This window comes from Grampus griseus (genome assembly GCF_964374135.1).
Source record: "Grampus griseus genome assembly, chromosome: 17".
NCBI classification, from domain to species: Eukaryota; Metazoa; Chordata; class Mammalia; order Artiodactyla; family Delphinidae; genus Grampus; species Grampus griseus.
This window is the reverse complement of record NC_139011.1, coordinates 27,722,353-27,749,824: the sequence shown is the minus strand read 5'-3', so window position 1 is coordinate 27,749,824 and position 27,472 is coordinate 27,722,353. Positions and strand designations below refer to the sequence as shown.

Genomic DNA, 27,472 nt, shown 5'->3' with positions numbered 1-27,472 from the left:
TCTTTTTCTGGTCTAGGCTTCCTGTCTAAAAGTCTTTTAGGTAGTTAAGGGAGAGGTAAAAGTTTTTCCTGAGTCTGCTGGGTCTTGACTGCCTTCAGCTCAAAATAACCCAGATGCCAAAGTGACATATTTTGAGGTCGTCTCTTCTGCTCCCCTTCAATTGCTATCACTTAAAATGGACTTTTTGTATCTTACCTCATATCCCCCAGCCAAGATTTAGATTTGTAAGGAAAGAATGTTGCTCACCATTCCGGTTCTACAAACATCAAGTCGTTAGCTACTGCAAGTGCTGATCTACAAGTACACCCTGAAAGGAATTCAGGATGAAGTATTCTGTGTACTGGATATATGAGCCCCTAGATGGTTAAGATGTATATCTAAGGAAGAATTTCAAAGACCCCAGATTCTTGCGTCTTGCCATACCTAGAAAAGCACTAAAGGACTTCCCTTGTGGTGCGGTGGTTAAGAATCTGCCTGCCAATGCAGGGGACACGGGTTTGATCCCTGGTCTGGGAAGATCCCACATGCCGTGGAGCAACTAAACCCGTGCACCACAACTACTGAGCCTGTGCTCTCCAAGCCCATGAGCCACAGTTACTGAGCTCATGCGCCACAACTACTGAAGCCCAAGTGCTCTAGGGCCCACGTGCTGCAACTACTGAAGCCTACGCGCCTAGAGCCTATGCTCTGCAACAAGAGAAGCCACTGCAATGAGAAGCCCGCGCACCGCAATGAAGAGTAGCCCCCGCTCGCCACAACTAGAGAAAGCCCGTGCACAGCAACAAGGGCTCAACACAGCCAAAAATAAATTTTTTTTAAAAAAGCACTAAAATCATTGACTGGGATATCTGATCTTCGTGACTAGCAGTTACCTTTCACTGAGATCTTGACTGCATGTTCTTCCTAGCCAAAATTCACATATATATGTACTGGCTTCTCCTCTACCACTTCAGAGAAGTTCCTAGGAGCTATCTGAGAGGCTGTCTCCTGGGCTACAGTCCTCAGTAAGACACTGAATAAAACCCAGCTCATAGCTCTTACATGGTGCAGTTTTTAAAAAGTAGACTGGTTGTAGGAAAAAGAACAATAGTTTTAGAAACATTTTGATCATTTAGGTGTCATTTTTCTAGGTTTCATATTAATCAGACAGATTTTCTAGATTCTTGACTTTTTCTCCTTTCATCTTGTCTGTTTTGTTTCATTTTTGCTTTGCAGGCTAAAATACTTGGTTTAAAACTCTCACAAAAGTAGGCAATTACTGCAATAGAGTACGATAACAATTCTTTAAAACTCTTGATCAGTTTAGGTCTTTCCTCAAGCTCCCTCAGCCTTATCTCCCACATCTTTTAAAGGAATTTTATACCTAAAATATTCCTTTTTCTTTCTCTGTGTTTGAATAAGTGTTCTGACCAGCTGTGTGACCTTGGGCAAGACACTTAACTTTGCTAAGGCAATTTTTCCTCATCTATAAAATAAGAACATAGTTTGCTATCTTTGAGGCTTGAATGAGGAAGTGTATGTGAAGCTCTCCGTGAGCTGTGAAGGCTTATATGGACACCTATGAAGTATTAATAACCTTCCTGTCCTGCTTTCTAATGTATTGAATATATACATTTAGGTCTTCCAATTTTGATGTCCACAACCTAATATCTCAGATAGGCTTCCATTACTCAGTATTGCTGAGAGAGGTCTCTAAAATGGGGCTGGGAGGCCATTGAGGAAGTGTGACTTGTGCACATCTCAGCTGGATGAAATCTGAACTTTGACCTCGTATTGTCTTAACACAGTCATCCAGGCAGATGCCCAACATTCCAGAAACTCAAGGTACTCATTGGACCCCTTAATCCTAAATAACTCATGACAGCTTATCCCTTAAGAACAAATATTTCCTTTCTCGCATCAGAGTCAATCATAATTCTTGCCAAAAACTTTAACAGCCTTGTGGATTTGCCTTTATATAAACCCCTGACTCTTTCCCTTCTCTGAGCACTCGTTTGATTTTACCTGAATCTCCGTCTCTCAAATTGCAATTCCTAAAACTCCAAATGAAGTCTTTTCTTATCTGCAGTCTTCTGGATTTCTTGGTTGACAAAGTCTAGGTCAAACACTCCCCCAACCCGATTCTCTTTTTCAAGATGTGCCCTGGGCTTCTCTGTTGCAGCCTGTCACTTTCCAGCTCTGTGCTTATCATCCACCTGGGAATGGTTTATCCCTTTTCAAAACTCTCTTCCAGAAAGCGAGTTGGTCATGCTTGCAGCTCATTACTTCTCAGATTGGCTTTCCTTGTATTTTTTCTCCCTTAAAAAATGTAGAAACAATGCTTCTGGGACCTTGTTTGCAAAGATCAGGCCCCTCACCGCAGGTATCCAAATCTTGTAAAACTTTTATCTCACAGCCCTTCAGCCATTTCTGCAATGTACTACTACCTTCACAGAGCTACTGCAAGCCTCCAACAGAGCAGCTGAGTCTGCACATCTGAATTTGCAGCAGAACCTCCTACAATGGCCTGATGACCACTGATATGGTGAAGGGGGGGAAAATATACCACCCCGAAACATGCCTCTATGACATATGGATTGTTTTGAGTTGGTTATTTTTAAGAAACAGCAAACACAGGTGAAGCTCGGAAAACTGAGAAGTTATCTTTTGTAAGAGACATTTACATTTCTAAAGGAAATATCCTCCTCTTTCTACCAGGAGGAGAGTGTGATTCTAAATCTCCAGAAACTCTTATCAAAGGAGAAGGCAACAATTTAAATCTGTATAACAAGTTTGCCCTTGTTTGCTGTGCTTTTCCTAGTAACCTCCCATAACTACCCCCAACCCCAAGGTCTTATTTTGTCTTTAGCTGAAGGTGGTATTTAAGGTAGTAGCTTGGGCCATTTTGGGCAGTTACTCAGTTTTCCTGAGTAGCTCCCATGTGTACAGGAGGTACAGATGTTATTAAACTTCTGTTAGTTTTTCTTTTGTTAATCTGTCTTTTATTATGGGGGGTGTGTGTGTGTCTCAGCCGAGAACCTCTAAGGGTAGAGGACAATTATTTTTCCTCCCCTGCAATGGAAAAGTCTTGTCTCTGAGAAAACAATTTTGAAGCAAGTTCATTAAAAAGAAAACTTGAAAAATATTTAAAAGTAGAGACTATATCATGTACAATCGAGGTACTCTTTCCATCAGGCATAAAAAAGGCAAGGGATGTTTTTGATTATTGAATCAGTGCCTAGAGACTATAGTTCTATTTTATTAGAATATTTTCTCTTGAGTTTAATAATATCTTGCAAGGAATGGAGTTATATTGGGTCATTCAATATTTAGAAAAAGGAACTTGTTGAAATGCTAGAATTCCAGGATGTAAGTTTTCTGGGAACTTGTCCAATGTTGGGACACTGAGTAAGTGAGATCATGGAACTTCTTAGAATTTCTTTAATCTTTGGAGCCTTGGCTCTGTATTGAAATGCTGTGGACATTAACAGATGCGGACCATTCACAATCATGTCTAGACCAGAGGAAGGGATGGAACTTGTTACAGAGGTCGGGTGAATGACTCATCACATCTTTATTTCAAGAGTTCTATTGTTGGGACTTCCCTGGTGGCACAGTGGTTAAGAATCCGCCTGCCAATGCAGGGGACAGGGGTTCGAACCCTGATCCGGGAAGATCCCACATGCTGTGGAACAACTAAGCCCGTGCACCTCAACTACTGAGCCCGTGCACCTAGAGCCTATGCTCTGCAACAAGAGAAGCCACCGCAATAAGCCCGTGCACTGCAACGAAGAGTAGCCCCTGCTCGCTGCAACTAGAGAAAGTCCACGCACAGCAATGAAGACCCAATGCAGCCAAAAATAAATAAATAAATTTATTTAAAAAAAAAGTTCTATTTTTTTGTGATTTCAGAGATCTGACTTAAGCATTACTACATGACAACCGCTAGATGGCAGGAGTGAACAACATAAAAAAGTACAACCTGGCTTCTAACAGGGAAAACTTTACCTCTCCTCCCTCCTCTCCTTTTTATAATCTCTTGCCTTCCCTCATTCCTCTACTTTTCTTCTCTCTCTCTTATTGTATTTGTATTTCTAGTTATAATTTTAAATAACTGATTCTCAAGAATCACATAACTGATTCTAAAGAATCAGATCTGAAAAACAGGCTGTTCCATGTACTTATAATTTGAATACTAAAGCACAGTTTTTTCTAATTCAAGAGGTCTTATATAACTACTTTCTACTTGAGCGGAGGATAAAGCTTCAGAGGTTTTTGAGGCTCAGAAATCCTCCTGTTTCTGTCCCAACTGGCAGTCTCACACTGGCAGGCAGAGGGGGTGGCTGTGTGCAGACAAACGGGGCTGAAGGAAGAGAGGGGAGGGGCCCTAAGGCCTCTGGAGCTTTGTGTAAACCCATAAGCCGTATTACTTCTCTGTGATACTATGAAAGGAGTAGTTTGATAATGATCAAAGTGCTGTGCTGAAGCTATTCCTAAACACACACACACACAGACACACACACACGGACATACACACAGATACACACAGGCACACACAGACACGGACACACACACACAGACATGGACACACACACACAGACACACACACAGACACACACACGGCCACATACACAGATACACACAGACACACACACACACAGACACACACACACCCCTCAAACCCAAAAAACACCACAACTTGGCCATAGGCAGCACTTGAGAAATGAGCTATCATTTTACTAATCCTTTCAATGGAGGAAAATTCACTGGTTTGAATTAATAGCCATGCAATTGAGCCCCATGTTTGAGAGATGTGATTTAGGCTCTCTGTTCTCTCTCTTGCTTGGAGTCATTGTTCCCTGCTCAATAAATCTTCCTTTCATTTTTAAATTTATTTTTCTATTCTCAATGGCTTCTCCTTTTGAAGACTAGTGTTCTGATTTCTTAAGGGCAGAATTTGAATTTTGTCCCCTAATCCCTCAATCACTCAAAGGCAGGCTTCAGAGAGCTTCTTGGAGGTTAGCGATACCTCTTGGGGTGCTCCTTGACTATCACTGGTAATCCAGGGGTTTTGCAAGGTCTAGCTGTTATATTTTTTCAGACTCTGGGAATTAAGGAATTGAGGAAGAGCTAACCCTTCCTCCCTCTCTCTGTCCTTTGTCCTTCTCTGTCTCTGCCTCTCTCTCTCTCTCTCTGTCTGTTTCTCACATACACACACACAATACTCACAAACATACAAATGAGAGAAGGAAACACACTTATTCTAGTTTAAAATTAAACCTGGCCAAAACAAATGGGATTAGGAAAATCCCCTTTGAGACTGTCATCACCCTGTCGATTCACTTTTCTGCTGTTGCAGAAGTTAAATACCAGGACTTGATGAAAGATTAAGAGAGAGGAATAGTCTACAAAGTGAGGTCATTTCTGCGATCATTGGAATTTACTGATAAGAGCTACATAAGCTCCAACAAAACTCAGAGAATTCATGGTATAATTGTTCGTTCCAACTGTTCTGTGTCTGAATTGCAAAGCAGCGCCTGCACAATTCATATGATCATTTTAACTAAGTGGACTGGTCCACACTGTGATACTGTCACTTATCAGGATAGGTTCTTAGCCAAGGGGCCTAACACTCTGAGCTACAGTTTTCTCATTTGTAGAACAAAGTTGATAATGTCTACCCCGTGGTGTTGTTCTGAGGGTGAAGTGAGAAAACATGAGTAAAGTGTCTGGCATTGTGCCTTGTTCATAGTAGTGCTTAATGAATAGAAGTTATTAATTTTGGAGAAGGGATGGAGGTGGACAGTGGAGTTAAACAGACCTCGGTTTAGATCCTCTACTTTGTCTCCTACAGACCGAAGGTCTCGGGCCAGCTACTCAATTCTCACCTGCAAAACGGTAATAATGCCACATCGTTTCCTGGGTTACTGTGCCTGCCATGTGGTAATAAGTCTACAAATGGTAACTAGTATTATTGATATTACCTGTTCGTTCCTTAAAATATTTATTGAAACCAAACCATGTTATCTGTTTAGGACAGCATTGGGTGGCAAGAGAGACTATACAAAAGAATCACGTGATGGTGTTTGCTTTCAAGAGGCTGACAGCTTTGCTGAGGGGTAAAAACAAGTGAACACCTGGTCATTTAGTGTAACAGTGTGAAATAATCAACTGTCTGTAAAAAGTGATATGGTGCATAATCAAGTCTGGTAGATTGCAGAAACAGGAGCGAATGTTGGGGGTCATCATTGTTGGGGAGGACTTATAGTAAAATTCTGGAGGGTTTTAAAAGATGAGTAGGATTTGCAGATGTGGGGACTGAAATGGACAAATATAAAGTGTGTCAGCTATATTTAAAATGGATAACCAACAAGGACCTACTGTACAGCACAGGGAACTCTGCTCAATATTCTGTAACAACCTAAATGGGAAAAGAATTTGAAAAAGAATAGATACATGTGTATGTGTAACTGAATCACTTGGCTGTATACCTGAAACTAACACAACATTGTTAATCAACTATACTCCAATATAAAATAAAAAGTTTAAGAAAAAAAATAAATAAAGTATGTCAGATAATGACACGTGCTACGGAGAAAAATAACAGGGAAGGAGCAGAGGGAGAGCTGGATGGTTTACAATTTTAAATAGGGTGGAAGGCAAGGCTTCACTGAGAAGTGCTCAGGAGAAGTTGCCAACTGAGCAAAGAAGATGAGGAATGATCCAGGTGGATATCAGGGGAGAGAGAATTCCAGGCTGAGGAAACTCCAGGTACAGAGCTCCTGAAACAGAAGCACACTTGGAATGTTGGAGAAATAACACGGAGGTCTGTGTGGCTACTGTAGAGACAGCAGTGGGGAAAGGAGAAGGAGAAGAGGATGGAGAAGCAATATTTTGGGGTGGATGGTAGAGGAGAGTGGGAAGTCATGTAGGGCACTGTGTTCTATTTTAAAGACTTTGGCTTCACTCTGAGTGAGAAGGGAAATCACTGAAGGATTTGAGCACAGGAATGGCAAGACCTGACTTCTGTTCACAAAGGATCACTCTGGCTGCTGTTTTGCAAAATGGGCTATAGAAAGCCAAGGGTGGAAGCAGAGAAATCATTCAGGAGAAATTTGCAACAACACAGGTGAGAGTTGATGGTGTCTTGAATCAAAATATCAGAAGTGAGAAGAGTTTGGATTCTGAAATTCTGGATATATTTAGAACTACCAGAAATCACACATAAACAATGATCTCATGAGGTACTTTTGAGATAGTTAACCTTCAAACCCTTCGCTTTAGATTTATTACATTTTAGAGGTGATGAGAGACATTGTAGGGTTGGTTGTTCTTGGTTTTTGATTGTTTTTTTACGTTGTAGGTCTTAAAATTCTTTCTTTCCCTTTACCTCTATAGCACTGTTCTGGTTTGATCCCTATCTTTCACCCTCCATTTTGTCTCCTTCACTCTATGTCCTTCCCTCATCTTTTCATCCATCCATCCATCCATCCATCCATCCATTAATCCCTTTACCCTTTGGGAACCTGTGATGTATTAAGTTTCAGAACTAGTGCTTGTGATTGAGAGATGAATATAGCTCATAAAAAACTCATCTAATAATGGGGACAGGGAGGTAAACAAGAAAAAGTGAAACAGTTTGACAGGAGCTATGTTAGAGAGATTAAAGAAAAATGTGGCACAAAGAAGATGTTTAACACTATCTGCCTGTCAGAGAAGTCTTCATAGTTGAAGTTTTCCCTGTCCCCTTAAATGTAAACATTCACTAATGTTCTGTTCCTTCAACCTTTGTTTTCTTTTTCCTTTTGAGGTCTCATTTGTTCCCACAACTCTATTTATTACCTCTATGATTATATCTTCCAAATCTTCATCTCTAGCCCTGACCTTTCTTTGAATGCCCTCAATTAAATTGTGTCTTCCTGTCACCCCAGACCACAAAAAGCATTCTCCAAGTGGATGCTCAGGTTAGATTAAGATGCACTTGAACAAACAAATTTATTGAGGCTTAGAATGTAAATCACGTAACTACTCGCAGCAGCAATAGTCTTTTCAAAAATGACTAAAACAAACTTTTAAATATAAAGCATAGGGCTTCCCTGGTGGCGCAGTTGTTGAGAGTCCGCCTGCCGATGCAGGGGACACGGGTTCGTGCCCTGGTCCAGGAAGATCCCACGTGCAGCGGAGCGGCTGGGCCCGTGAGCCATGGCCGCTGAGCCTGCGCGTCCGGAGCTGTGCTCCGCAACGGGAGAGGCCACAGCAGTGAGAGGCCCACGTACCAAAAAAAAAAAAAAAAAAAGCAACACTAACATACTGTATGATTCTATTTATATGAAATATCCAGTATAGAGAAATGCAGAGAGACAGAAAGAAAGACTGAAAGTGGTTGCCAGAGGCAGGGGAGGAGGGGAACTGGAAAGTGACTATTTAAATTGGTACAGAATCTCCTTCAGGGGTGATGAAAATTTTTTTAAATTTTTATTTTATATTGGAGTATAGTTGATTTACAATGTTGTGTGATGATGAAAATATTTTGAAATGATAGCAGTGATGGTTTCATGCCATTGTGAATATACTAAATGCTACCAAATTATACTTTGAAATGGCTAATTTTGTGTTACATGAATTTCATCTCAAAAATATATTGGCACAATAACACAAGATTTAAATGCAATATTCAAAGTAATGTGCTGTCAAGAATGCAGATTGGAAAAAAAAAAGAATGCAGATTGGGACAGTTCTAATTTTCACATATGTCTAGAGAGAAATGTCAGGCAATTTGATCTTACTATGTAAAGGCTGTTCATCATTAACCTGGTTGAACACTAGAAAAGGAATTTTTTATGAATAAAACAAAGCAACTGACACAAGTTTGAGAAGCTTAGATAATTTAAATGAAGACAAATTTTCTCTTTTTGGATGACATTTACTGACTGGAAAGTCTGTATTATTATCTTGAGGATTAATGTCTTAAAATGGCATTGCATTGTTGAAGATACTGTTTTTCATGTGATTCAAACTGCAGAAAAAGTCAGTTCAATAATGCAAATGTATAAATTGATTAAAATCAGAGTATCTCAGCATATAAATTACTTCCTAGAGGAAAGCATTCATTTTTAGACTAGATATTGTTATAAAATGAAAAAATTACAATGTTTTAAAATTATGGACAAATATGCCCATAAACTTATCCTATACTAACACAACTATTATTATCTTGTGTATTCCATTACAACTTTTAAAAATAAGATTCTTTTAAAAAGGATCTTATTTTTGGTCCTCAGAGGCAGAGACCTGAGTTTATCACATTTTCTGTCATAGCAGCGTACATCAGTGGTCTGTTCAAGGCCTTTCTCATTTTATTTTATCTTTCTTCTTCATTTTCAACCCTGCTCCAATTTCACATCCCCTTAGTTATTCTATTCTTTAATCTATGTTCATTGAGTTGTATACATACACACGTTTTGGAAATATATATTGTGCTGTTTTGTTTATCTGTGCTCTTACTTTATATAACGTATCATTCAGATCTCATTCACTCCACCTATCTTTTTAAGGTACTTTCTTCATGGCGCTATCCTTTGTGCTTTTCAACTCCCCTTTTGAGTTTTTTATTTCAACGATTGTATTTTTCATACTCAGAATCTCCAGATTCGGGCTACTTAGGATTGTGTTCCTGGTTCTTGTTTGTAACATTCTGTTTTGTTCCTTTGTGAATAAATATTTTATTAAAATTTTATTTTACTTAAAATTCTTATTTTAGCCAATCCATTAATTTGGCTTCTTCTACCAAGAAGAAGAAGTGTTGGGTTTGTTGTCTTTCTTCTATAGAACTTGTGCTCCTCCTGTTGAATTTAGGGAGTAGGTTCCAGGGAGATACGGTAGGGTGGGGAGCCTCTGATGTTGCCACCTGGGCTAGACCATGCCCTCTATACATCTCTTCCTCCCCAACACTTGATTTTGCCTTACCTCTCAACGACCCACTGTCTCTCTCCCTCAGGGCACAGTTCTTTCCCGATGATTGCTTGTCTTGGATAAAATCACCTAGACAAGTGATTGTATAACTTTAGTGTGCATCAGAATCATCGGTCATGCTTGTTAAAACATAGAGTGCTGGGCCCAACCCCCCCAGACTTTCTGGTGCAGTAAGTTTGCGATGGGGAAGAGTATTTACATTTCTAAGAAGTTACCAGTTGACACCATCCTTGGGCTGACCGTGGTGGATGTTTTGAGGGCAACCGACCCACAGCCTGTGCACCCCATACCACCTCCTGTGGAAGCTTAAGCTGTCTGTGTAGCTTTCTCCCTTTGTCTCATAACCATGTCCACCAATGAGAATGCTAATTCGCCAGCTGCCTGCCTTAACAGATTCAAGAACAAGGGGAAAGGCAGTACAGAAATGAGGCAGCACCAAATAGAAGTTATTAATGTGGAGCTGAGGAAAGCTAAGAAGGATGACCAGATGCTGAAAGGAGAAATGTCAGCTCTTTTCCTGATGATGCTACTTCTCCACTGCAGGAAAACCACAACAACCAGGGCACTGTAAATTGGTCTGTTGATAACGCTGTCAAAGGCATAAATAGCAACAATTTGGAAAGCCAGCTCCAAGCTACTCAAGCTGCTGGGAAAGTGCTTTCTAGGAAAAAACAGCCCCCCAGAGACAACATAAGCTGGGCTGGTTTGATTCCAAAATTTGTGACCTTCTTGGGCAGAACTGATTGTAGTCCCATTCAGTTTGAATCTGCTTGGGCCCTCAGTAACATTGCTTCTAGGACATCAGAACAGACCAAGGTTGTGGTAGATGGAGGTGCTATCCCAGCATTCGTTTCTCTGCTGATGTCTCCCCACACTCACATCAGTGAACAAGGCTGCATGGGCTCTAGGAAACATTGCAGGTGATGGTTCAGTTTTCCAAGACCAGGTTATCAAGTATGGTGCGGTTGACCCGCTGTTGGCGGTTCCTGATATGTCATCTTTAGGATGTGATTACTTATATAATCTTACCTGGACACTTCAAATCTTTGTTGCAACAAGAATCCTGCACCCCCCTTAGATGCTGTTGAGCAAATTCTTCCTCCTTTAGGTCGTCTCCTGCATCATGATGATCCAGAAGTATTAGCTGATATCTGCTGGACTATTTCCTACCTTATTGATGGTCCAAGTGAACCGATTGAAATGGTTGTGAAAACTGGGGTTGTACCCAAACTTGTGAAGCTTTTAGGAGCTACTGAATTGCCAATCATGACTCCCATGCAAAGAGCCATAGGGAATATTGTCAATGGGAGAGATGAACAGACTTAGGTTGTAATAGATGCAGGAGCACTGCTAACAAACTCCAAAACTAATATTCAGAAGGAAGCTACGTGGACAATGTCAAACATCGCGGCTGGCCGCAGGACCAGATACAAGTTGTAAATCATGGATTAGTCCCGTTCCTTGTTGGCGTTCTCTCTAAGGCAGATTTTAGGACACAAAAGGAAGCTGTACGGGCTGTGACCAACTATACACGTGGTGGAACGGTTGAGCAGATTATATACCTTGTTCGTTGTGGCATAATAGAGCCGTTGATGAACCTCCTAACTGTGAAAGATACCAAAATTATTCTTGTTATTCTGGATGCCATTTCAAATACCTTTCAGGCTGCTGAGAAACTAGGCAAAACTGAGAAACTTAGTATAATGATTGAAGAATATGGAGGTTTGGACAAAATTTAAGCTCTACAGAACCATGAAAATGAGTCTGTGTACAAAGCTTCATTAAACCTGATTGAGAAGTATTTCTCTGTAGAGGAAGAGGAAGATCAAAATGTTGTGCCAGAAACTACCTCTGAAGGCTATACATTCCAAGTTCAGGATGGCACTGCTGGGAACTTCAACTTTTAGATTGTACATCTGAGGCATAAAGTTGTTTGTTGCCTACTACATTTTGTTTAATTTGTCTTACTGTTTCTCTACTAAGAACACTTTTTTTTTTTTTTTTTTTTTGCTGTACGCGGGCCTCTCACTGCTGCGGCCTCTCCCGTTGCGGAGCACAGCTCCGGACGTGCAGGCTCAGCGGCCATGGCTCACGGGCCCAGACGCTCTGCGGCATGTGGGATCTTCCCAGACCGGGGCACGAACGCGTGTCCCCTGCATCGGCAGGCGGACTCTCAACCACTGCGCCACCAGGGAAGCCCTACTAAAAACTCTTTTAAAACGTGGTTTGTTATTGTAATGCTTTTTACAACGAAACTATACTTGAACAGTTCCAAACTGTACATACTGTATGACGCTTCTCCTCTCAATGGGTTTCTTATTTCTATGTGGAATTTCATATCTTGTAGTGTCCTGTAAATAAAGATTAAATTCCACTCTTCAAAGAAAAAAAAAAGAAGAAGTTACCAGTTGATGCTGATGCTGCCAATCAGGAACCAAGTTTTGAGAGCTGCTGACTTAACGGGATAAAAGGAGAAGTAAACAAATAATTAGGTGTTCTGCTACGTGCACCTCTTGTGTTCTGCTTTTCCTCACGAGTTCCAGGATCCATTCCTGCGTGGATATTACCCTGAAGCTTCTATTTAGCTCTGGCTGATCCTGGCTGGCTCCTACTGCCTATGATCCAGGACTATGTGAGGTAGGATCAAAGCCCCAACAAGGCAGTTCTATTCCCATGATCATGGTTTTGGACCCTCTTCTGCTCTGGGTTGCCCTTCTTCTCTTCTCTCATTACCCCCACTTGACTGGGACCCAACCAACTTGTTTCCTTAGAGGTTTCTGACAGTCATATGTTTAAAAAAATTTTTGATGTATTTACTTTTGGCTAATAAAAATTGTATATATTTAAGGTATATAGCATGATGTTTTGATATATGTATAAAATGTGAAACGATTACCACAATCAGACTGATTAACATATCCATCAATCTTCCATAGTTACTACTTTTTTGTGGTGAGAACACCTGGGATTTTCTCTCTTAGCAATTTCAAGTATACAATACATTATTAATATTGTCATCATGCTGTACATTATGTCCCCAAACTTGTTTATCTTATAACTGAAATTTTTATCTTGTGATCAATAATCTCCCCTTTTCCCTCCTCCCCCAAGACTCTGGTATCTACCATTCTACTCTCTGTTACTATGAGCTCAACTTCTTTTTTTTAAGATTACATATATAAGTGAGATCATGCAATATTTGTCTCGATTATTTCATTTAGCATAATGTCCTCCAGTCTCATCCATTTTGTCACAAATGGCAGGATTTCCTTTCTTAAAGGCAGAATAATAATCAATTGTATATACATACCAAATTTTCTTTACCTGTTCATCTGTTGATGGACACTTAGGTTGTTTCACATCTTGGCTATTGTGAATAATGCTGCAGTAAACATGGGAGCGCAGATGTCTCTTTGAAATATTTTATTTTCTCTGGGTATATACCCAGAGTCAGATTGCTGGATCATATGGTACTTCTATTTTTGAGGAACTTCCTTACTGTTTTCCATAATGGTTGTACCAATTTACATTCTTACCAACAGTGCACAAGTGTTCCCTTTTCTCCATATTATTACCAATACTTGTTGTCTTTTGCCTTTTGATAATAGCCATTCTAACAGGTGTGAGGTGATATCTCACTATGGTTTTGATTTGCCTTTCCCAGTTGATTAGTGATGTTGAGCATCTTTTCATATACCTATAGGCCATTTATATGTCTTCTTTAGAAAAATGTCTATTTAGGGTTTTTTGCACATTTTTAAGTTGAGTTATTGGGATTTTTTTGATATTGAGTTGTATGAGTTCCTTACATATTTTGGATATTAACCCCTCATCAAATATTGATTTGTAACTATGTTCTCCCATTCAATAGGCTGCCCTTTCAATTTGTTAATTATTTCATTGCCGTGAGGAGGTTTTTAGTTTGACATAGTTCCACTTGTTCATTTTTGCTTTTGTTGACTGTGCTTTTGGTGTCAGATACAAAAATTAATCACCAAGACCAGCGTCAAGGAGCTTAATCCCTATATTTTCTTCTAGGAGTTTTATGGATTCAGGTCTTCTATTTAAGTCTTTAATCCACTTTGAGTTCATTTTTGTATGTGGTGTAAGATAAGAATCCAATTTCATTCTTTTGCAGGTAGATATTCAGTTTTCCCAACACCATTTATTGAATAAACTATCCTTTCTCCATTGTATATTCTTTGTGTCTTTGTCAAAAATTAGTGGACTGTATATGTGTGGGTTTATGCAATCTCTTTGCTGTTCCGTTGGTCCATATGTCTATTTTAATGTCAGTGCCATACTGCTTTGGTTACTATAGTTTTGTAGTATAAAGTCAGGAGATGTGATGTCTCCAAATTTTTTGTTCTTGCTTAAGATTTCTTTAGCTATTTTGGGGTCTTTTCTGGTTCCATATGAATTTAGGATTGGTTTTTCTATTTCTATAAAAATTCCATTGGAATCTTGATGGGGGTTGCATTGAATCTATAGATTGTTTTGGGTAGAGTGGACATTTTGACAATATTAAATCTTCCAATCAATGAACATGAGCTATCTTTCCATTTATTTGTATCTTCTTTGATTTCTTTCATCAGCGTTTTACAGTTTTCAGCAAACAAATCTTTCATGTCCTTGGTTAAATTTATTTCTAAATATTTTATTTTACTTTTCGTTGTTATTGTAAGTGGGATTATCTTCTTAATGCCTCTTTTGGATAGTTTGTTGTTAGTGTATAGAAACACAACTGATTTTTGTATGTTGATTTTGTACCCCAAACTTTACTGAATTCATTTATTAGTTTTAATAGTTATTTGATGTATAAGATCATGTTATCTGCATGATGTTCTGAGATCCACCCATCTCCTTCTTTGTGCAGCTTCTCTAGAGTCAAGCACATGTGCAGAGCCAGTATCCTGTGGTAGATTGCTATCTTGTCTGGCCTTCTAATATTTTTATGTATTTTTTAAACGTAACACACCTGTAGATTTGTGATGCTTTATTGTCTATCTAGCACCGGTCATTTTAAGGTTTATAGTTATGACACATAATGAATGTAATGATTTCAGAATACTGTAATATTACATTACTTGGATAAAATATAATTTATTAATTATCCCCTAATGTTGGACATTTGGAATGCTTTCCATTGTCCCAACATGAGTAATAGCATTAAATGTATTAACTTTTTATACCTACAAAAGTATTTTTGGGTACTTTCCTTTTTTTGTTGTTGTTTCCCTGTATTGTGAAAGAGTTAAGGCAGCTTTCAGAAGTACTTTAAGTTCTGGGAGAATCTGCCTCTTTGTGTCTGATTCATTTTCTGAGTGGGTGGTGTACTGCTTTAACCTTGTCACTGACAGGAAAGTTCAGATTTTATACTGTAAAAAGAGAAGAGGTCTGTCCTTGCAGTTCTCTTTGACTGAAGTGTTTGCTTTTAGACAATGATTGTACACACTCTTCCATCAACACGCTGGTACTTGATAGTGTCAGTTCTCCTTTGAATTGAAATAGCAATTTCCTTTGTTCATCTGGACTATTTTTAAACTACGGCAGCTCTTATTTAAAAGCCACAGGTTGTGTTCCAGATTAACCCTGTCCAAATTTGGTAATGATGATTATACCATCGAGGGCAATCAAAATAATCAAATGAAGGAAAAGCACTTATTTTCTAACTTATTTAGCTAAAATGGATGTTCAGATAACATGATTTTAGTTTTCATATAAACCCATAGCATCTTGGTAAGCAACTTCTGAAAATAGGTTAATGAATCATCATGGGAGGAAACTTGAGAATCTTTGATTTGAAAAGGAACGTTAGCAGTCATTTAAGTCAATCTACCACACAAAAGAAAAACTCATCTACAGGGTGCGTGATGGTCTATGATTTTTTGATTAAACCCCTTCCATGGCTAGATTACCACCTTATCAGTCAGCCCATTTATTGACATTTTTGAATAGCTGTAATTAAAAGTTCTCCTTTTATTTTTTTCTTGAATTGAAACCTGTCTTTTTAACATCTACATAAAGATACACTGACTTCCCTTTGTGCCATACAGAAAAAGGAGTATATCTCATTATCATAGTCTTCTGAATATTTGAAGACATCTATATGGTTTCCTCTTAGTGTTCTCTTCTCTCTTATTTAGGATAAATGTCCTTAGATCATGCAGGCTTTTTTTTTTTCCCGTAAACTTTAAGATGATGATGTCTATATCCCTAATCATCTCAAACACTTTCCTGGATATTTTCCAGTTCGTCCATGTTCTTAAAACAAGGGTTGTGGGGCATAGTGGCTCACAGACACAGTGGAACCATCTCACATTTCTGTGATCTTGACTTGAGATATTTTCTTTACAAATATCTATCTTAGAGACTTCCTCCAAAGTTTATTATCATGTAAGATTTCCCTGTGATATACCTATAGGTACATATTATTTCCAACAGTTTTATTTTAGAACATAGTCACCAAGAAATGGCACCTTACTTCTGAGAATTAGGTGTAAAATTGGTAATTATTAAACTCTTTTATAAGGGCTATCTCATAAAGCCACATTGCTTTCAATAGGAAATATGGTTTGTAGTAATAGATGAAAAAACATTATCATTTACACTTGAGAGCTAATCTTTAATCGCAGCTTGAATTTCATGGCTCATGATGGGAGAAAATAAAATCAAAATAAGAATTTGTCAGTACAGTATAACTAGCAATAGGCAGTGTTTTGTGCCTAGAAGATTTGTGGTATAATTATTTTTTAAAGCATATTAGACTTAAACTAAAAGGGATCTTACACAGCATACTGTCTTAATTGTACGAGTGACTGACCACTCATTTATCTCAACTATCTGGGAATCATTTGTGTTTTGATAGATTATTCGAGAGGTGATTCTACTCTTTTGTTTTCTTTATTTCTTTTTGTTTTTCTAGTTCCTGCTCTACACAGAAAGTAGTTTTGATCATTTTGAACATCTTGATTAGATTCAATTAATCTGTCTATTTAATAGAAAACAAAATCAGTTAATGTTTAATGACATTTATTATTCAAGTTAGCCACAAGAGTCAATCTAGCAATTCCCTAAAAGTATAATAATAAAAATCTGTGGTATACATAGTGGTGTGTCTTTTTTATATGATGAATTACATTTTAAGATTTTTTAAATTGTGTAATTTACACACAAGTATAATATGTTTTATATATATATACACACACACGTGTATATGTGTGTGTGTGTATACATATCCATCCCACATAATCTCGTTGAAGAAATAGATATCATTAGTGTTTAAAAACACCTTACCCCCAATGTGTACACCTCCTGATTTAGCTGTCTTCCCAACAATTGCCCAGTCCAAAACGCAATCTTAGCTTTTGTGATAATCACTCCTTTACTTTTATGTTTTTACTATCTCAGTATGTATCCATAGGCAATACTTTTCTTAATTTTTTCTATCTTGGGCCTGGGTATAAATACCATTATATTTTTTACATTTTTCTATGGCTTACTGCTTTTGTTCAACACTATGTGTAATACATCCATATGGATATATGCAGCATGTTTCATTTATTTTTACCACTGTATGGTAAAAACATGTACTACTGTATGTATTACAATTTATTTATTCAACTTACTATTGATATACAATCAGGTTATTTCCAGTTTTTGCTTTGGTTGTTTTTGTTTTTATCTATTAAAGACAATGCTGCTAGAAATACTTATTAATATGTCAACTGGCACACAGGTGCAAGAGATTTCCCACCATTTAAATCTAAAAATGGAGGTGCTGGATTGTAAGGTATGTGAATGTTCAGCTATACCACATCAGGCCAAACTATTTTCAAAATAATTATATCAGCCACGTATGAAAGTGTTTCTTATCCCATATCCTTGCAAATACTTGATGTTGTCAGACTTTAAAAGTTTTTACCATTCTAGAGGATGTGCTCTGTACTTCCTTGTGATTTTAATTTGCAAATCTCTGATTACTAATGAAATTGAGCCTCTTTTCAAGGGTCTTTTTGAGTGTCCTTTATTTTTGAAGCGCCTGATTAGACTTTTTCCTTTTTAACTCATAGACTTAAAAATAATATTCTTGATATTAGTCATTTATTATTATGCATGCTGCAAACATTCTTTACTAATAGAATTTTTAGTACATTAAATTTTTTTTGAATTGAAGTTTTTAATTTTAATGCAATTGAATATACCAATCTTTTCTTGTTTTTGGTCAGCATGTATTTAATTTTGAGTTCTGTTTAAAAATTTTTTCTTCTCTACCTTGAGGGCATGAAAATAATTTTTTCTAAAAGGTTTACCGCTTTGCCTTCAACTATTATATGCTTTTGAACAGCAGGAAACATATCTACCAGTGGTAAACATGGACAAGTTAAAAACATATATTTCCATGTCTTCATCCTAAACATAGGATATTTGGTATTTATGGAAGAGATGTACTGTCTGTTTAGTGCTTGAAACCAATTTTTAAATTATATAGCTTGTCTCTGACAGTTTTTTTTTTTTACTTCTTTATGTTTAATTGCTTAGAGACAAACTGAAGCAAATATCTGATTCTTTTAATATGTATTGTTATATTTCACAGTACCAGATAATTTCTGGAAAGTGCTAGAAATGGTTATTCCAAATCGTGCAGAACACCTGCTTCCCTGAAGATTCCGGAAGACACCACTCAGGCATACACAAATCCTTTCTAAAGTCACATTAACAGCTAGAACATATGACAACCGAGTGTCACTCTCAGAAGGAAATTCCTTCTTTTTAAAACTTTCTATTCAGGTGATGATAAATAATCCCCTTTTAGCATAAAAATGTAAAATGAACATTTAAGTTCATGAAAATATTCCTCATAAGAGGTTTGGTTTGGTCTCTTGCTTTCTGGTGTTGTGTCTAAGGAGTCTGTATAACCCAAGGCCACAAACATTTACTCCTATGTTTTCTTAGAGTTTCATAGTTTTAGCTCTGAGATTCAGTCTATGAACGAGGGGGTCCAACTTCATTCTTCTGCACATGAGGATATCTAGTTTTTCCACCACCATTTGTTGAAAAAACGATTATCTCCCTACTGAATTGCTTTAGCACATTTGTTGAAAATCAATTAACCACAAATTTAAGAGATTGTTTCTGAATTCATATGTTTCATTGATCTATATGTCTATCTTCATTACCACACTGTCTTGATTACCATAGCTTTGATTTGAGTTTGAAATCAGGAAGTGTGCTTCAACTTTGTTCTTCTTTTTCAAGATGTTTTAGTTATTCTTGGTCCCTTGTATTTCCATATGTATTTTAGGAAAGGAATTATCATTAAAAAATTTTCTGGGATTTTGATAAAAATTGCATTGGATCTATAGATCAATTTGGGGAGTACTTTCACCTTATAATGTTAAGTCCTCTGAGTCATAAATATGAATGTCTTTCCATTTATTTGTCTTCAATTTCTTTCAACAATGTTTTATAATTTTTGAGTATGTTTTGCACTTCTTCTGTTAACTTTATTCCTGTGTGTGTGTATATGTATATATATTTTTGACACCATTGTAAATGACATTTGTTTTTAAAATTTCATTTTGGATTGTTCATTGCTAGTGTATAGAAGTGCAATTGATTTTTGTATATTGATCTTTTATCCTGCAATCTTGCTGAATTAATTTATTAGTTCTAATAATTTTTGTGGGTCTCCTAGGTCTTCCTGTATATAAGATCATGTCATCTACAAATAGGAATAGTTTTAACCTTTTCTTTTCAATCTGCCTTTTATTTTTCTTTCCCAATTGCCCTGGCTAGAACCTCCAGTACAATGTTGAAGAGAAGTGGCAAAAGTGGAGAGCCTTGTTTTGTTCCTACTCTTAGAGGGAAAGCATCCAGTCTTTCACTATTAAGTACGATGTTAGCTGTGGGGTTTTGCCCTTTATAAGACCGAGGGAGTTTCCCTGTGTTCCAAATTTGCTGAGTGTTTTTATCACGAAAGAGTGTTGGATTTAGTCAAATGCTTTCTCTGCATTATTGAGATGATAATATATTTTCTTTCCCTCTATTATATTGATGTGGTGTGTTACATTAATTTATTTTCAGATGTTAAAGCAATTTGCTTTCCTGGGATAAATCGCACTTAGTAATGATATATAATCTTTTTTATATGTTTTAGATTTGGGTTTCTAATATTTTGTTGAGAAGTTTTACATTAAAATTTATAAGAAATATTCATCTGTAGTTTTATTGTGATGTCTTTGTCTGGTTTTGTATCAGGGTAATACTGACCTCATAGAATGAGTTGGGAAATATTCTCTCCTCTTCTATTTTTAGAAGAACTTGTGAAGAATTGGTATTTATTCTTCTTTAAAGGCTTGATAGACTTAATCAGTGAAGTCATTTGAGCCTGGGCTATACTTTTGGGGAAGTTTTAAAATTATTAATTCAGGGAATTCCCTGGTGGTCCAGTGGTTAGGACTCTGTGCTTCCACTGCAAGGGGAACAGGTTCGATCCCTGGTTGGGGAACTAAGATCCCGTGTGCCGTGCAGCCAAAACAAAACAAAACAAAACTATACTTCAATAAAAACATTGAAAAAATTATTAATTCAATTTTATGCTTATTATAGATCTACTCAGATTTTCAAACTTTTTCTTGAGTAAATTTTTGTAGTTTGTTTTTTGCAGGAATTTTCCCATTTCATCTAATTTTGTCAGTGGATTAACTCTTATGGGGTATTTTCTTCATGGTACTTTGAAGTTAAAGGAAGGTTCTGAGCAGTTTAGTTAACTGTTTGGAATAGAGTTTTGATAAAGAACACCAAAGCCATCCCAAATCTGGTGAACTAAGCAGATATATAATTCCATACCGGCTGTGGATCACCCTTTTTCTTTAGGAATTGAAGTCTCTATTACTCTAGGCTATGCAGAGGATGACCAAGGGTGGGGAGGTAAGGGGGACAAGACATGTTTATATTCAGTCTCTTTGCTCAAGAGTTTTTTTTTTTTTTTCTCCCCGAGGCTATGTTTCAAGGATTTCTTGAGTCCTGTGATAATACAAGGCTCTAGAGAACCAGTTTTTATGACTAGATTGGACTGAGTGAAGACGAGGAAACAGCTATGGTTCTGTCTTTATGGAGGAAGGCCTCTTTTAATCATCCTTTTCATGCAAGATATGTATAACTCTTGGTTCACAGAGATACATTTTACCCAGACCTAGTTTTCTGTATGGTTTAGGGCTATGGATTTTCCAAATCTATCAGGGTTATATCAGGTCCTGTGTTACCTGTCTGAGGAAGCAGCTTTAGTCAGTCTTCTTGGCCAGAGTGTACCTAGCTGAGGCCAATTATGCAGAGTCAATCCAGGTGTGTCAACAAAGTAATAGGTTCCAGAGGATTTGAGAGCTTAGCATGTGGGATTCAAGCCTGGGGAGCCAGCAGGCTGAGCAGGAGTAAGCTCTGGAGGTCAGAGCTTACCAGTGAGTTCAGATGCATGGTACACAGGAGAGTCTCCTTTGATCCATCTCAAGAAGGGGATTTAATGTTTTTCTTCTCATAAATAAGCTTCTGGACTTTAGGAGTTTTAGTCCAAATGTCACAGAATTGCTTGTGACTGGTTCCTGGCAGCACTGGGAACAGCTGTGCCGAGTTGCCTTGTATCAGGAAGCCTGCTGGGAAATTTATCCAAATGTCCTCCAAGGAAGACAGAGTTCTGGGAAGTAAGTGATTATGTGGGTCTTATGTTAGTGTTGGAGTGAAGTGCAGCCAGGAGCCAGCTCACATTTATGTTCATCCAGAGAGAAGGGACCATTCCTAGGAATTGTTCAGTCTGGAAATGTTTAACTGTGAGAAAATCATTCCGTTTTCATTTCAGAGATTTATGCCTGTCCTTGTATCAGAGTTGGCAAACTTGGGGGTTTTGGGAGATGACTTAAAGCCTATTTGTGAGCTTTGTCCAAACCTGGGTGACTGTAGGCCTATTATTTTGGGCAACGGGTTTTCCACAGCCATCCTGGAAGGGCTGCAGCAGGGTGTTGTCATTGGAAGTCAATAGGTGTGGTTAGAGGTTACGGGGAAGGGAGAAGAGGCCAGTAAAAATGACGTCAGTCCACTCCTCTTCCCATCTGGCTTTCAAATGGAGTCTGTGTCTCCCAAAATAGTCTCATAAATTTGGGGTATTAGATTTTTTTCTCTCCCTTGCTTGGAACGTCTGGCTTCTGGCTCTTAGGCTTGTCAGGGAGTGAAATTTCCTTTACATAAAGTGTGTGTGTGGCTTTGAATCTAACCTAGACCTCTCTTCTCCAGGTGTTTTTTTTCAGTAGGTTCTCTCTCTTCCTTCAGTCATCTTTCTCAGGACTGAGAGAGGCCAGGCTAACCATTTATGTACCATTCCAGGAAAAGCCTCATGTTGGTCGATGGAGATTTTGCTCTGGAGATTTTGAAAGCTCTGGCAACTGCTGGTTCAACTTCTGTGTTCTGGCTGTTTCCTTGCACTCCTGCCCAAATTCCTTCTCTTACTCTGCCCCCCATCCCTCATTCAACTTTTCACATCCTAGTAACAGATCATCGGTATTTCATATGCTATTCTAGCTCTACGGATACTCTATGTATTCAATGAGTTTTATGTACTTGACATTTTAATGCTATTTATTCTAGTTACTGAATTATTATTATTTTTCCTCTTTTTAAATCTAGTCATACAAAAATGTAGATTCATAAATTGTACCAACTAACAAGTTGTATTAGAATGACTGACAATAGCAGTATTAAGGAACTTTGGGGGGAAAAACTGCAGTCATTATCACGCTAACCTCTTAATTTTTACACATTACATTTTAGTTTTTGAAGATGTAATTTTCCAGTTTATGTATTGTTTCATATTCCACTTTTTCCAAGTAATTATTATTTTTATATCTATTAATTATTATATTTAATGGACATAATGACTTTCTATCATACATGTAGACATGTATGAGCAATTCATTGATCATAGAATATTTAGGTTAATTTTAATTTCATTCCTTCCTCCCTCCCTCCCGCCCTTCCTTTCCTTTATTAAAGATACATTTGCAATGGACCTCTTATTAATGTAGCTTTTTGCTTTTGTTAAATTTATTTCCTTAGGCGTCATTCCTATGAATAAGGTTGCTGGATAAAGAATATGGACATAAATGGTTTTGCAAACAAAAATATGTTTAAAACTTTTAATGCTTCCAGCTGTGTAAGTCTATACAAGTTTCACCATGGCTTTGAGCATCGTGTATTATAATTTAAAATGTTTTACTATGTTGACATAATTAAATTATTGCTTTGTAGTTTGCTTTAATTTGCTTTTCTTTTAGAATGAGGAAGCAAGACATTTTTTATTTTGTGTTTGCACTTTGTATTTTCTTTCGTACGAATTCTGTTTATATTATAAGGTGTATTTCTCTTCTCCCTCCATCCCGAGAGTTTAAAAGCAAATTCTGCCGAGAGATAAGGAATTTTATAACTTTTGTATTAAACATTATTTAATATATTTATATTTAAATATTATATCTCTTTAGATATATTTATACTACAAATACTTTTAACTACATAGAATCTAGGTTAAATTCTCCAAAAAATCCACAAGCTTGATTAAATTTAAATTTTGATAAGGGATTATTTTCCTTTTTTTTGCAGTTAAGGAGATTACGTTGTATTTTATTTCACTTTTAGACATGTATTTTGAATAGTATAATGGAGTGCTTTGATACATTATAATCGTTGAATTGAAAATGATAATTAAGGAACTGACTTTTGGAACAACCTTCATCCATTCACTTTTCTTTACTGAGCCTCTGCTTGAACTAGATATCGTTCGGTACTAGGAACTAAATGGTGAATTGACCTCTAACCTTTCCCTCAGAGAACTCTGTGGTCCAGTTTGAGAGCAAGGATAATAGATAATGGATGTGCTATGGTAGGAGAAATACAATCAAGAAAAACTCATAGCCAGTTGAGTCCCAAAACCCCAAAGGAAGCCAGCTCAGTGTGAGGAGGACGCATCTAACCTAATTTGGGGAGTTAGAGTTGGCCTCCTGGATGCAACAGTGTTTAAACTGAGATCTGAAGAGTGAGCAAAAGTTCCTGCTTCACGTCAAAAGGCTTTATACATCCCCACTGTGTTGCTCTGGTGACTATTATTGTTATTATTTTTGGTCTCTATGGGTGGGTACTAATACGTAGTTTTTGTCTTTTCTCAGAAGATAGGCACCATGAGAAAAGAGTCCAGCTTTATGGAGAGAAGCCAGGCAGAAGCCCTGAAGGCTAGACTCCTCTACCAGGATGTTTGCTTGGCAGCTCAGCGTCTTGACCTTCTCCTTCGAAAAGGAAATGCTCACAAAGAGGTTTTCAAGCCTCCTGTCCTGGCCCTCAGGGATGCAGTTCAGCAAGTCTGCATTAAACTCATGTTCCTTCACCCACTGGATTATGGGAGGAAAGCAGAAGAGCTGTTATGGAGGAAAATGTACTCTGACGTTGCTGTGCTGCTGTTGAGGACCAAAAGAAAACACGTGGACACCTTCAAACAGTGGGAAGGCCCCTTGCGGGCTCACCTGAAGGGCAGCCTCAGGTTCTATGACCATGTCTTCCTGTTCCTGCAGGAGCACACTATGAGCTGAGGTTACTAAGCTACACTGATTGGCCTCACAGTGCCATCCACTTGATTGCTGCAAGAAAGCAGGTCCTGCCTCAGAAGAAGAGGTGGCCTGGGTGCGAACCGCCTGCCACCGCTGTCGGCTGTACCTGGGAGACTTGTTCCACTTTCAGAATGAGTTCCCCAGCCCTGGCCACCAAGGACTTGGCGGACAGGTGTGACACCGAGCCATGTCAGTGGCCCTGCACATGGGCATGCCCTTCAACCAGCTGGGGGCTCTCACAGGGAGGAAGTACTATGACATTGAAGCCACGTACTCTACCAGCGCTGCCTCCGCTCAGGAGTGCCTTTTAAAGGGACATCTTGGAACCTCAAAGGATTCTATGACCATGCGGGAAAAAGGTACAGCCAGCTGAAAAGGTACCAGAGAAAGAAGCTGTCTCCCAGCCAGAGGCAGTGTTGGGATAACAAAAGGCTGCTGGTTAGCTTCCTGTACCTTCACAGCCTCTTGCAGCCTCAGCGGAAATTCAAAGCAACCAGGCTTATGGCCCTGTGCCAGCTGGTTCTGGAAGACTTCCATCTCTGCCTTTCCTATAGGCCGTGCCCATCCGACCTGAGCCAAGCCTCCAGAGAAATCCCCCAAGGGGCTATCTGTTCCTCCCAGACCTCCTCATCTTCCACATGGTGGTTCTTTGCCTCATGAGTGTGCACAGCCTGAGGACAACAGGCTCGAAGCAGCACAGGCCAGTGGTCACCTTCACCTTGACCCTTTTCTCCCATTTAATTCAACATGTGACTACCCGCATCCAGGCTGAGCTCCGGAAAGGGAAGCTGACTCCAGATGTGGATGTCCCCAGGGACAAGGAAGACCAACAGAAGATAGAAGCTGGGCAGGAACAACAAGACCTTCCAGCCCCCTGCCCTGGGCCCCACCACAGCAAATCTCAGAAGAACCACAGTCATCTTACGATTCCAGGGAGGGTTACAACTCGGAAGCCAGTTTTCATTCTTGCTGTGACTCAGATGAGATAGATGAAGATGAAGACAAATCCTTATGCTCACAAGCCAGCTCAGAAATCAGTAGTGAAACTACTTATTCAGACACAACTGATGAAGAGGAAAGTGGCTCCCTGAATCCAGAAGCAATGCAGGAGCATGGGGCCAAATCCAAAAGTCAAGTTGCCCATCCGGTGGATAAGTTGAAGACACGTCAACCTCTCAGTCATCTATTAGGTCACTTAAAAACAGGAAGTTCTGCTAACCTGCCAGCCACGTTGAGCCACAAGGTCCCAGTAAAACGTGGCTTGCACTTGACTCCTGTCTTCAGCCACAGTTTTCTGATGCCTCCAGCAATGCCTCTGGCACAGAGGATGGTGTGAGCAGCTTTCCTGAGACAGAGCCTCCCGCTGGCTCCTACTTGGGGCAGAAGGCCTCCATCAGCCAGTCTTGCAACAATCTCCAGACCATTCAAAAGAAATTGCAGATCCTCTCTGCAGAGGGCCCGCTGCCCACTGTCTAGGTGATCCTAGGCTGGCCCCGCACCAACCACAGCCTCCTCACCTCACAGTGGCGGAGTCCACTTAGCCTGTGGGGTCCCCTGTCTGTGCTGCTGAACCTGCTGCCCTCCATGGGAGACCTTCAGGAGCCAGGCCTGGGCCTGTCCCACCATCTCCGTGATCTACTGCAGAGCTGTGAGGGCCCAAACCTTCCCAGGTTCCTGCAGCTCCCTGAGGACATTGCCCTGGGCCAGCACTCACCCCGGCAGGCTTCCCAGGAGACGGCTGGCTTGGAGCAAGACCCACCTCTACTCAGCTCCCAGGATGAAGCTGCTGTGCGCATCTGTTTCCTCAGAAGCTTTGGCCACTTTGCAGCGACACTCCCTGGACAGTTCCGAGGTTCAACTCTAATTTGGGGGTCTTTGTGAGCTCTGGATTTGAAGGACCAGAAAACCCATCTCAGCAGTTTCTGGAGAGAACTTCAAGGATCAGGTTTTCCAAAGACATAGTTCAGCTCTGGCTTCAGAGTGAAGTGGTGCAGCCGGAGAAGATCCTCAGGTACCTCCAGATTCAGTCAGCTTTGACCCCGTACCTGTTCCCTGACCCTCGGGCCCTCTGTGAGCATCTTCCAGTCATCGAGCAGCTTGCCACCAGTGGTAAGTTTCTCCTCATCACACCCAAGATCGTGGTCGACATATTGTACGTCCTGAGGAGGGAAGACTGCTGGGCTTTGGCAGCCATCACCTTCCTAGAGGATGAGCTGAAGAGAGGGAACCGGTACATTTTCTGCCAGTCCTTTGTGTCTACGAGGTTAGTGAGGCCCAGGATGACCAGGCCAGACTCTGATGCCTGGGACCTCTATGACATTCTTGAGTTCTGCAAAGGTCTGCTGGACTCCTCCCAGCCAGGGACCCCTGACCCCAGCAGCATGATAACAATCATCACGGGCATCTGGACAGCCCTAGGAATTTCTCATACCCCCTGTAGCTGGTGCTGGGAACAGCAATTGAAGCTGGTGTGGAAATCAAGAACATCCGGCGCTTCCACAGGGAGTGGAAGACGGTCAGCTGACGTCACATCTCCCTTCTTCCTCCTTCAGCACTTAACCCATCAAACTCAATCTGTTCACCTCTCTTGTTCACACCTAATGTTAAAGGTAGCCATTGGGTAAACTCATATCTGTACCTACTATTGGTAGAGTCTCAGTGTACTGACTGCCAGGGGCTTTGTGTTTCCTTCTTTGTCATCTTCGCTTGATATCATGTTCTCTGTCTGAAAAACAGATTAAACTAATTCAGTGCTTAATGTTTTTATGGTAAAACATCAAGTTAAGGAAGAATTTCCAAGTCCCCGCTCAGCCGGTGGAACTATAATTTGCTTTGCTCTGTTTTGTGACATGAAACTTTTTAATGCTATTTTATTGTGA

The 27,472-nt window shown here is 39.3% G+C and overlaps 2 pseudogenes across 2 annotated transcripts; both read left to right on the top strand.

Moving 5' to 3' along the window:
* The first annotated feature begins 10,297 nt into the window (after positions 1-10,297).
* On the top strand, positions 10,298-11,858 carry LOC309835378 (importin subunit alpha-1-like; annotated as a pseudogene). The gene has a single exon. The product of its transcript is annotated as an importin subunit alpha-1-like (transcript).
* A 12,333-nt stretch (positions 11,859-24,191) lies between these two features.
* LOC309835311 (nonsense-mediated mRNA decay factor SMG5-like) lies at positions 24,192-27,117 on the top strand (annotated as a pseudogene). Its single transcript has one exon. The product of its transcript is annotated as a nonsense-mediated mRNA decay factor SMG5-like (transcript).
* Positions 27,118-27,472: the final 355 nt, after the last annotated feature.